We start from the raw sequence: 11,326 nt of genomic DNA on the forward strand, positions 1-11,326 counted from the left end.
CTACAGGCATGCACCACCTCGCCCGGCTGTGTTTTTCTATATATATTAGTTGGCCAATTAATTTCTTTCTATTTTTAGTAGAGACGGGGTCTCGCTCTTGCTCAGGCTGGTTTCGAACTCCTGACCTGGAGCAATCCGCCCGCCTCGGCCTCCCAGAGAGCTAGGATTACAGGCGTGAGCCACCGCGCCCGGCCCCCCCTGTGTTCTTATTCATATACCTCTCATGTTGTTCCAGCGTATTGTGGGGGTACCAATGTTAAGGTCGGGTGCCTTGCCCTCTCCAAGCCTCCCCCCTCGGGTCAGAGCTTCAAGTGCGCCCATCCCCCAGTCGGTGCGCACCCACCCCATGCCTAATGGATGTGTATGCCCCTCCCCTCCCCCCACCCGCCCGCCCGACACCCACCCGATGAAGGTGATTCCTCTCTGTCCACTTAGGCGTCCATCCGTTCGTACCAGTTTGCTGGTGAGCGCGCTCACGTGGTGCCCGTGTGTCCATTCTTGGGATTCTTGGCTTACTGGAACGGGTTCCAGCTCTGGCCAGGAGAACACGAGAGGCGCCCTCTCACCGCTGCTCCTCACAGCCGAATGGCACTCCGTGGTGTCCACGCGCCACATTTTATTGATGCACTCCTGGATGGATGGGCACTCGGGTCGCTTCCACGTCTTTGGGATTGTGAATTGTGCCCTAACTGTAACCCTAACCCTTACCCAGCCCGTCTCCTCTGCCCCTGCCTGACGCACTCCTCCCCGGCCAGGCCCGTCACTGTCCTGGGCCCCCGCCTGACCGGCTCCTCCCCGCCCGGCCGGTCACCGTCCTCTGCCCCTGCCTGACACGCTCCTTCCCGCCCGGCCTCTCACCGTCCTCGGCCCCTGCCTGACCGGCTCCTCCGTCGCCTGGGCCTTCCAAGGGCTTGGTGTGGATGCTGCTTCCAGGAAGCCCTCCAGAAACCCGGCAGCAGGGTGGCCGCAGCAGTCTCCAGCAGCCGTCCCTAAGTCGCGTGAGTGCGGGGGACGTGCCCCCGCTGTGCCGCGGGGGCCCAGCCTGGTGTCTTCCCTGAGGCCCTGCGGCTGCCGGCTGGGCTGCGGCTCCCCGCAAGGGGAGAGCCGCGGAGGTGGGGACCGCCTCCTGATGGGGACGTACACGCAGCTCTCCACGTCGGATTCCAGGGCTCTCTGTCCTGCCCGAAGGCCCAGCTGGCCTGCGGGTCCTTAGAGTGGCAAAAACCTCCGAAAACTGAGACTGAGGGTCCGGTGGGTGTCTGCACTTTTGTGCTGGGCACCCCAGGGAGGCCCGGGGGCTGGCTGGACAACGCGGTCTGCTCGGCCGCGGGGGGGGGGGGTTGGAGGAGCAACTGATGCCCTTTGCACTTTGGGTAGCAAGAGTCTGAGGTGTCTCTGAGCCCTGTGCCCTGTGGGGGCGGGGCGGGGGGGAGGAGGAGGAGGAGGAGGAGGAGGAGGAGGTGGGAAGGGCCGGGGCCTGCAGTCCTGTTCCCGGGGTGGCACGGCAAGTGGCTTCTTCCACAGGCTGCTTGGCCTGGGCTCCCTGCACCTGGGCCTTTGGAGGACCGGCCCTGTGCTTGCCAACACTTCCTGCAGGGACCCAGAGCTGGGAGGTGGCATCTCTCAGCCCTGGGTCGGGCAGAGCCCCAGCGGGCCATGCCCACAACCTCTCTCAGCACCGGTCCCCCAGAAGGCTCCTTTGGGACCAGGATTCTCTTGCGGTGACTCTTTAAGGTCTGGCCCCTGGATGGAGGGGCACCAGGAGTAGAGGAGCAGGAAGGGGAAGGGGGTGGCCATGCGAGGGGACACTTTGAGGCCAAGTCCCAGCTTCAGCCTGATCCTCCTGGGAACCCCGCTCTGAGACAAGGAGCCGGGCTTCGCATTCCCACAGCAGCCAGTCGTGGGCTGAGGACACCTGGGGCGTTGGGAACTCCCTGGCTTCTCCTGGGTTTAACGTCTAGAGCTGCTTGTGAATCGCGCCGCCACACACACCCGAGCGCAGGTGTCTTCCGCACAGACTGCGGGCCTCGCTCTTCTGAATGCCGCTAGCTCGCCACCCACCCACGGGTGAACCTGGTCAGGGTGCTTTCTCTCAGGGGCAGACTCTTTTCCGGGCGGGCTACCGGTGTCTCTGTTTGCTCGTTTCTTTCTTCCATTTCGGGAAAGTCTTCCTTGCTGGGTGTGGAAATCTCCTATGCCTTCCCTCGCCTATTCTGTCAGCTTTAAAATTCTCTTTCAGTTGCCACCCTCACAGATGGATTAGGAAACTCTTTCCGGTGCACTCATTAGTGAAATGACCTCCAGGAAGCTGGAATCCAATATCTAATGGCCGATTTTTAGCGAGTCCACACGCCAGGGTGGTCGGGGTCCAATGCAGCCCCGGCCAGGCCCAGGCCCCTTGGACTGGGCCACAGGAGGACACGGAGGAGGGTCCCGGCCCCCACGAAGCGGTGCTGGCAGTTCTCCACGGGCTTGGGCGTTTTCCAGAGGTAGGAGATGGAGGGGACTGATTTCTTCAGCGCCCCCCAAACCACGCCACCCCACCCCACCCCACCCATGGGACACATCCCCAGAGAGAGACGCCCCATACACTGGCTGTGCCCCAGCCCTGGCCCGGGGGAATAGGCGGCAGCCCACCCACAGGGCGAGGGAAGGGGGGCGCAGCTGAAAGGGGTTGTGGGGGAGGGCGGCCCCTGGCTGGGGTCAAAGGGCGAGCGTCCCGCGCGTGCGCAGTCAGCGGCAGCGACGCGCTGGGGGTGGGCAGCGGGTAGGTGAAGGAGGCCGGGCGAGGAGACGAGGGGGGCTGGGAGGGCTCCACCTTGGCGAGTCCAGCCGTGGAGGCGCATGTTGTGTGAGTGTGAGTGAGTGTGAGTGTGTGTGTGTGTGTATAGAGAGACAGCCCCCCACCCCGCCCCGCCCCGCCCCGCCCATCACCCCCGTCCCTGGGAGCCCGCGGGACCTGGCCGGCGAACTCAAACGGCCCGGCCCGGCCCGGCGCGGGGCCTGGGGCGGGAGGCGGCGGCGGGGAAGCCCAGAGAGGCTCGGCTTCTCGAGCGGGGCAGGGGCGCCCTCCGCCGCCGTCTAGGGCCACACCACCCTGAACGCCCCCGATCTCGTCTGGTCTCGGAAGCTAGGCAGGGTCGGGCCTGGTTAGTACTTGGATGGGAGACCGCCTCGGAATACCGGGTGCCACAGGCTGCTGCTTTTTTTTTTTTTTTTTTTTCTTGCCTCTTGTTCTGTCCCCTTTCTGGGAGCGCGGCGGCGGCCCGGGGTGGGGGTCACCCCCACCCTCAGCGCCCGCGCGGTGCCTGGCGCCCCAGCCCGCACCGTGGGGCCTCCTCTTGTCCCAAGCCGCGACACCGCGGCCACGCGGCAGCATGCGTGGCATCTGGACTGTCAGGTCTCAGACCAAAGGTCTGCTCTGTGGGAACCGACACGCTGGAGGAAACCTTGAGAGTCTGAGAGGGGAGGGAGTTCCAGAAGAAGGCCAGGATGTCATTTTGAGGGAGTATGTGACCAGAACTCGTCCCGTTGCTTTTGGGGTTCTATGGGCTACACGCAGGAATCTTTGGTGGTGGCACCTGATGTTGGGGGATCCGGAGTCACACCCAGACCTGCTCCACAGGCCTCCTTTTACCTTTCTCTTCGGATTCATTATTTTTAAAAAGTGTCTCTTACCTCTAGGATTGCATTTTCTTTTCACTCTCTTTTCAAGCAGATGATGGGAGTACAAGTATTCAGGTGACATGTGTTGCCCGTGCCCCCCTCCCCCCTGTGTTCTTTTTTTTTTTTTTTTTTTTGAGACAGAGTCTCGTTTTGCTGCCCAGGCTAGAGTGAGTGCCATGGCGTCAGTCTAGCTCACAGCAACCTCAATCTCCGGGCTCAAGCAATCCTGCTGCCTCAGCCTCCCGAGTAGTTGGGACTACAGGCATGCACCACCACGCCCGGCTGTGTTTTTCTATATATATTAGTTGGCCAATTAATTTCTTTCTATTTTTAGTAGAGACGGGGTCTCGCTCTTGCTCAGGCTGGTTTCGAACTCCTGACCTGGAGCAATCCGCCCGCCTCGGCCTCCCAGAGAGCTAGGATTACAGGCGTGAGCCACCGCGCCCGGCCCCCACTGTGTTCTTATTCATATACCTCTCATGTTGTTCCAGCGTATTGTGGGGGTACCAATGTTAAGGTCGGGTGCCTTGCCCTCTCCAAGCCTCCCCCCTCGGGTCAGAGCTTCAAGTGCGCCCATCCCCCAGTCGGTGCGCACCCACCCCATGCCTAATGGATGTGTATGCCCCTCCCCTCCCCCCACCCGCCCGCCCGACACCCACCCGATGAAGGTGATTCCTCTCTGTCCACTTAGGCGTCCATCCGTTCGTACCAGTTTGCTGGTGAGCGCGCTCACGTGGTGCCCGTGTGTCCATTCTTGGGATACTTGGCTTACTGGAACGGGTTCCAGCTCTGGCCAGGAGAACACGAGAGGCGCCCTCTCACCGCTGCTCCTCACAGCCGAATGGCACTCCGTGGTGTCCACGCGCCACATTTTATTGATGCACTCCTGGATGGATGGGCACTCGGGTCGCTTCCACGTCTTTGGGATTGTGAATTGTGCCCTAACTGTAACCCTAACCCTTACCCAGCCCGTCTCCTCTGCCCCTGCCTGACGCACTCCTCCCCGGCCAGGCCCGTCACTGTCCTGGGCCCCCGCCTGACCGGCTCCTCCCCGCCCGGCCGGTCACCGTCCTCTGCCCCTGCCTGACACGCTCCTTCCCGCCCGGCCTCTCACCGTCCTCGGCCCCTGCCTGACCGGCTCCTCCGTCGCCTGGGCCTTCCAAGGGCTTGGTGTGGATGCTGCTTCCAGGAAGCCCTCCAGAAACCCGGCAGCAGGGTGGCCGCAGCAGTCTCCAGCAGCCGTCCCTAAGTCGCGTGAGTGCGGGGGACGTGCCCCCGCTGTGCCGCGGGGGCCCAGCCTGGTGTCTTCCCTGAGGCCCTGCGGCTGCCGGCTGGGCTGCGGCTCCCCGCAAGGGGAGAGCCGCGGAGGTGGGGACCGCCTCCTGATGGGGACGTACACGCAGCTCTCCACGTCGGATTCCGGGGCTCTCTGTCCTGCCCGAAGGCCCAGCTGGCCTGCGGGTCCTTAGAGTGGCAAAAACCTCCGAAAACTGAGACTGAGGGTCCGGTGGGTGTCTGCACTTTTGTGCTGGGCACCCCAGGGAGGCCCGGGGGCTGGCTGGACAACGCGGTCTGCTCGGCCGCGGGGGGGGGGTTGGAGGAGCAACTGATGCCCTTTGCACTTTGGGTAGCAAGAGTCTGAGGTGTCTCTGAGCCCTGTGCCCTGTGGGGGCGGGGCGGGGGGGAGGAGGAGGAGGAGGAGGAGGAGGAGGAGGTGGGAAGGGCCGGGGCCTGCAGTCCTGTTCCCGGGGTGGCACGGCAAGTGGCTTCTTCCACAGGCTGCTTGGCCTGGGCTCCCTGCACCTGGGCCTTTGGAGGACCGGCCCTGTGCTTGCCAACACTTCCTGCAGGGACCCAGAGCTGGGAGGTGGCATCTCTCAGCCCTGGGTCGGGCAGAGCCCCAGCGGGCCATGCCCACAACCTCTCTCAGCACCGGTCCCCCAGAAGGCTCCTTTGGGACCAGGATTCTCTTGCGGTGACTCTTTAAGGTCTGGCCCCTGGATGGAGGGGCACCAGGAGTAGAGGAGCAGGAAGGGGAAGGGGGTGGCCATGCGAGGGGACACTTTGAGGCCAAGTCCCAGCTTCAGCCTGATCCTCCTGGGAACCCCGCTCTGAGACAAGGAGCCGGGCTTCGCATTCCCACAGCAGCCAGTCGTGGGCTGAGGACACCTGGGGCGTTGGGAACTCCCTGGCTTCTCCTTGGTTTAACATCTAGAGCTGCTTGTGAATCGCGCCGCCACACACACCCGAGCGCAGGTGTCTTCCGCACAGACTGCGGGCCTCGCTCTTCTGAATGCCGCTGGCTCGCCACCCACCCACGGGTGAACCTGGTCAGGGTGCTTTCTCTCAGGGGCAGACTCTTTTCCGGGCGGGCTACCGGTGTCTCTGTTTGCTCGTTTCTTTCTTCCATTTCGGGAAAGTCTTCCTTGCTGGGTGTGGAAATCTCCTATGCCTTCCCTCGCCTATTCTGTCAGCTTTAAAATTCTCTTTCAGTTGCCACCCTCACAGATGGATTAGGAAACTCTTTCCGGTGCACTCATTAGTGAAATGACCTCCAGGAAGCTGGAATCCAATATCTAATGGCCGATTTTTAGCGAGTCCACACGCCAGGGTGGTCGGGGTCCAATGCAGCCCCGGCCAGGCCCAGGCCCCTTGGACTGGGCCACAGGAGGACACGGAGGAGGGTCCCGGCCCCCACGAAGCGGTGCCGGCAGTTCTCCACGGGCTTGGGCGTTTTCCAGAGGTAGGAGATGGAGGGGACTGATTTCTTCAGCGCCCCCCAAACCACGCCACCCCACCCCACCCCACCCATGGGACACATCCCCAGAGAGAGACGCCCCATACACTGGCTGTGCCCCAGCCCTGGCCCGGGGGAATAGGCGGCAGCCCACCCACAGGGCGAGGGAAGGGGGGCGCAGCTGAAAGGGGTTGTGGGGGAGGGCGGCCCCTGGCTGGGGTCAAAGGGCGAGCGTCCCGCGCGTGCGCAGTCAGCGGCAGCGACGCGCTGGGGGTGGGCAGCGGGTAGGTGAAGGAGGCCGGGCGAGGAGACGAGGGGGGCTGGGAGGGCTCCACCTTGGCGAGTCCAGCCGTGGAGGCGCATCTTGTGTGAGTGTGAGTGAGTGTGAGTGTGTGTGTGTGTGTATAGAGAGACAGCCCCCCACCCCGCCCCGCCCCGCCCCGCCCCGCCCATCACCCCCGTCCCTGGGAGCCCGCGGGACCTGGCCGGCGAACTCAAACGGCCCGGCCCGGCCCGGCACGGGGCCTGGGGCGGGAGGCGGCGGCGGGGAAGCCCAGAGAGGCTCGGCTTCTCGAGCGGGGCAGGGGCGCCCTCCGCCGCCGTCTAGGGCCACACCACCCTGAACGCCCCCGATCTCGTCTGGTCTCGGAAGCTAAGCAGGGTCGGGCCTGGTTAGTACTTGGATGGGAGACCGCCTGGGAATACCAGGTGCCACAGGCTGCTGCTTTTTTTTTTTTTTTGCCTCTTGTTCTGTCCCCTTTCTGGGAGCGCGGCGGCGGCCCGGGGTGGGGGTCACCCCCACCCTCAGCGCCCGCGCGGTGCCTGGCGCCCCAGCCCGCACCGTGGGGCCTCCTCTTGTCCCAAGCCGCGACACCGCGGCCACGCGGCAGCATGCGTGGCATCTGGACTGTCAGGTCTCAGACCAAAGGTCTGCTCTGTGGGAACCGACACGCTGGAGGAAACCTTGAGAGTCTGAGAGGGGAGGGAGTTCCAGAAGAAGGCCAGGATGTCATTTTGAGGGAGTATGTGACCAGAACTCGTCCCGTTGCTTTTGGGGTTCTATGGGCTACACGCAGGAATCTTTGGTGGTGGCACCTGATGTTGGGGGATCCGGAGTCACACCCAGACCTGCTCCACAGGCCTCCTTTTACTTTTCTCTTCGGATTCATTATTTTTAAAAAGTGTCTCTTACCTCTAGGATTGCATTTTCTTTTCTCTCTCTTTTCAAGCAGATGATGGGAGTACAAGTATTCAGGTGACATGTGTTGCCCGTGCCGCCCTCCCCCCTGTGTTCTTTTTTTTTTTTTTTTTGAGACAGAGTCTCGTTTTGCTGCCCAGGCTAGAGTGAGTGCCATGGCGTCAGCCTAGCTCACAGCAACCTCAATCTCCGGGCTCAAGCAATCCTGCTGCCTCAGCCTCCCGAGTAGTTGGGACTACAGGCATGCACCACCACGCCCGGCTGTGTTTTTCTATATATATTAGTTGGCCAATTAATTTCTTTCTATTTTTAGTAGAGACGGGGTCTCGCTCTTGCTCAGGCTGGTTTCGAACTCCTGACCTGGAGCAATCCGCCCGCCTCGGCCTCCCAGAGAGCTAGGATTACAGGCGTGAGCCACCGCGCCCGGCCCCCCCTGTGTTCTTATTCATATACCTCTCATGTTGTTCCAGCGTATTGTGGGGGTACCAATGTTAAGGTCGGGTGCCTTGCCCTCTCCAAGCCTCCCCCCTCGGGTCAGAGCTTCAAGTGCGCCCATCCCCCAGTCGGTGCGCACCCACCCCATGCCTAATGGATGTGTATGCCCCTCCCCTCCCCCCACCCGCCCGCCCGACACCCACCCGATGAAGGTGATTCCTCTCTGTCCACTTAGGCGTCCATCCGTTCGTACCAGTTTGCTGGTGAGCGCGCTCACGTGGTGCCCGTGTGTCCATTCTTGGGATACTTGGCTTACTGGAACGGGTTCCAGCTCTGGCCAGGAGGACACGAGAGGCGCCCTCTCACCGCTGCTCCTCACAGCCGAATGGCACTCCGTGGTGTCCACGCGCCACATTTTATTGATGCACTCCTGGATGGATGGGCACTCGGGTCGCTTCCACGTCTTTGGGATTGTGAATTGTGCCCTAACTGTAACCCTAACCCTTACCCAGCCCGTCTCCTCTGCCCCTGCCTGACGCACTCCTCCCCGGCCAGGCCCGTCACTGTCCTGGGCCCCCGCCTGACCGGCTCCTCCCCGCCCGGCCGGTCACCGTCCTCTGCCCCTGCCTGACACGCTCCTTCCCGCCCGGCCTCTCACCGTCCTCGGCCCCTGCCTGACCGGCTCCTCCGTCGCCTGGGCCTTCCAAGGGCTTGGTGTGGATGCTGCTTCCAGGAAGCCCTCCAGAAACCCGGCAGCAGGGTGGCCGCAGCAGTCTCCAGCAGCCGTCCCTAAGTCGCGTGAGTGCGGGGGACGTGCCCCCGCTGTGCCGCGGGGGCCCAGCCTGGTGTCTTCCCTGAGGCCCTGCGGCTGCCGGCTGGGCTGCGGCTCCCCGCAAGGGGAGAGCCGCGGAGGTGGGGACCGCCTCCTGATGGGGACGTACACGCAGCTCTCCCCGTCGGATTCCGGGGCTCTCTGTCCTGCCCGAAGGCCCAGCTGGCCTGCGGGTCCTTAGAGTGGCAAAAACCTCCGAAAACTGAGACTGAGGGTCCGGTGGGTGTCTGCACTTTTGTGCTGGGCACCCCAGGGAGGCCCGCTGGCTGGCTGGACAACGTGGTCTGCTGGGCGGGGGGGGGGTTGGAGGAGCAACTGATGCCCTTTGCACTTTGGGTAGCAAGAGTCTGAGGTGTCTCTGAGCCCTGTGCCCTGTGGGGGGGGCGGGGGGGAGGAGGAGGAGGAAGAGGAGGAGGAGGTGGGAAGGGCCGGGGCCTGCAGTCCTGTTCCCGGGGTGGCACGGCAAGTGGCTTCTTCCACAGGCTGCTTGGCCTGGGCTCCCTGCACCTGGGCCTTTGGAGGACCGGCCCTGTGCTTGCCAACACTTCCTGCAGGGACCCAGAGCTGGGAGGTGGCATCTCTCAGCCCTGGGTCGGGCAGAGCCCCAGCGGGCCATGCCCACAACCTCTCTCAGCACCGGTCCCCCAGAAGGCTCCTTTGGGACCAGGATTCTCTTGCGGTGACTCTTTAAGGTCTGGCCCCTGGATGGAGGGGCACCAGGAGTAGAGGAGCAGGAAGGGGAAGGGGGTGGCCATGCGAGGGGACACTTTGAGGCCAAGTCCCAGCTTCAGCCTGATCCTCCTGGGAACCCCGCTCTGAGACAAGGAGCCGGGCTTCGCATTCCCACAGCAGCCAGTCGTGGGCTGAGGACACCTGGGGCGTTGGGAACTCCCTGGCTTCTCCTTGGTTTAACATCTAGAGCTGCTTGTGAATCGCGCCGCCACACACACCCGAGCGCAGGTGTCTTCCGCACAGACTGCGGGCCTCGCTCTTCTGAATGCCGCTAGCTCGCCACCCACCCACGGGTGAACCTGGTCAGGGTGCTTTCTCTCAGGGGCAGACTCTTTTCCGGGCGGGCTACCGGTGTCTCTGTTTGCTCGTTTCTTTCTTCCATTTCGGGAAAGTCTTCCTTGCTGGGTGTGGAAATCTCCTATGCCTTCCCTCGCCTATTCTGTCAGCTTTAAAATTCTCTTTCAGTTGCCACCCTCACAGATGGATTAGGAAACTCTTTCCGGTGCACTCATTAGTGAAATGACCTCCAGGAAGCTGGAATCCAATATCTAATGGCCGATTTTTAGCGAGTCCACACGCCAGGGTGGTCGGGGTCCAATGCAGCCCCGGCCAGGCCCAGGCCCCTTGGACTGGGCCACAGGAGGACACGGAGGAGGGTCCCGGCCCCCACGAAGCGGTGCCGGCAGTTCTCCACGGGCTTGGGCGTTTTCCAGAGGTAGGAGATGGAGGGGACTGATTTCTTCAGCGCCCCCCAAACCACGCCACCCCACCCCACCCCACCCATGGGACACATCCCCAGAGAGAGACGCCCCATACACTGGCTGTGCCCCAGCCCTGGCCCGGGGGAATAGGCGGCAGCCCACCCACAGGGCGAGGGAAGGGGGGCGCAGCTGAAAGGGGTTGTGGGGGAGGGCGGCCCCTGGCTGGGGTCAAAGGGCGAGCGTCCCGCGCGTGCGCAGTCAGCGGCAGCGACGCGCTGGGGGTGGGCAGCGGGTAGGTGAAGGAGGCCGGGCGAGGAGACGAGGGGGGCTGGGAGGGCTCCACCTTGGCGAGTCCAGCCGTGGAGGCGCATGTTGTGTGAGTGTGAGTGAGTGTGAGTGTGTGTGTGTGTGTATAGAGAGACAGCCCCCCACCCCGCCCCGCCCCGCCCCGCCCATCACCCCCGTCCCTGGGAGCCCGCGGGACCTGGCCGGCGAACTCAAACGGCCCGGCCCGGCCCGGCGCGGGGCCTGGGGCGGGAGGCGGCGGCGGGGAAGCCCAGAGAGGCTCGGCTTCTCGAGCGGGGCAGGGGCGCCCTCCGCCGCCGTCTAGGGCCACACCACCCTGAACGCCCCCGATCTCGTCTGGTCTCGGAAGCTAGGCAGGGTCGGGCCTGGTTAGTACTTGGATGGGAGACCGCCTCGGAATACCGGGTGCCACAGGCTGCTGCTTTTTTTTTTTTTTTTTTTTTCTTGCCTCTTGTTCTGTCCCCTTTCTGGGAGCGCGGCGGCGGCCCGGGGTGGGGGTCACCCCCACCCTCAGCGCCCGCGCGGTGCCTGGCGCCCCAGCCCGCACCGTGGGGCCTCCTCTTGTCCCAAGCCGCGACACCGCGGCCACGCGGCAGCATGCGTGGCATCTGGACTGTCAGGTCTCAGACCAAAGGTCTGCTCTGTGGGAACCGACACGCTGGAGGAAACCTTGAGAGTCTGAGAGGGGAGGGAGTTCCAGAAGAAGGCCAGGATGTCAT

At 63.6% G+C, this 11,326-nt stretch overlaps 1 non-coding gene and 2 pseudogenes across 1 annotated transcript; all 3 read left to right on the forward strand.

Moving 5' to 3' along the window:
• Positions 1-3,079: 3,079 nt before the first annotated feature.
• On the forward strand, positions 3,080-3,198 carry LOC142861356 (uncharacterized; annotated as a pseudogene).
• A 3,806-nt stretch (positions 3,199-7,004) lies between these two features.
• On the forward strand, positions 7,005-7,123 carry LOC142861273 (5S ribosomal RNA). Its single transcript, XR_012912628.1, has one exon. It is a non-coding gene; the product is annotated as a 5S ribosomal RNA (ribosomal RNA).
• Positions 7,124-10,905: 3,782 nt separating this feature from the next.
• LOC142861357 (uncharacterized) lies at positions 10,906-11,024 on the forward strand (annotated as a pseudogene).
• The last annotated feature ends 302 nt before the right edge of the window (positions 11,025-11,326 follow it).

Source organism: Microcebus murinus, chromosome 16 (assembly GCF_040939455.1).
Source record: "Microcebus murinus isolate Inina chromosome 16, M.murinus_Inina_mat1.0, whole genome shotgun sequence".
NCBI classification, from domain to species: domain Eukaryota; kingdom Metazoa; phylum Chordata; class Mammalia; order Primates; family Cheirogaleidae; genus Microcebus; species Microcebus murinus.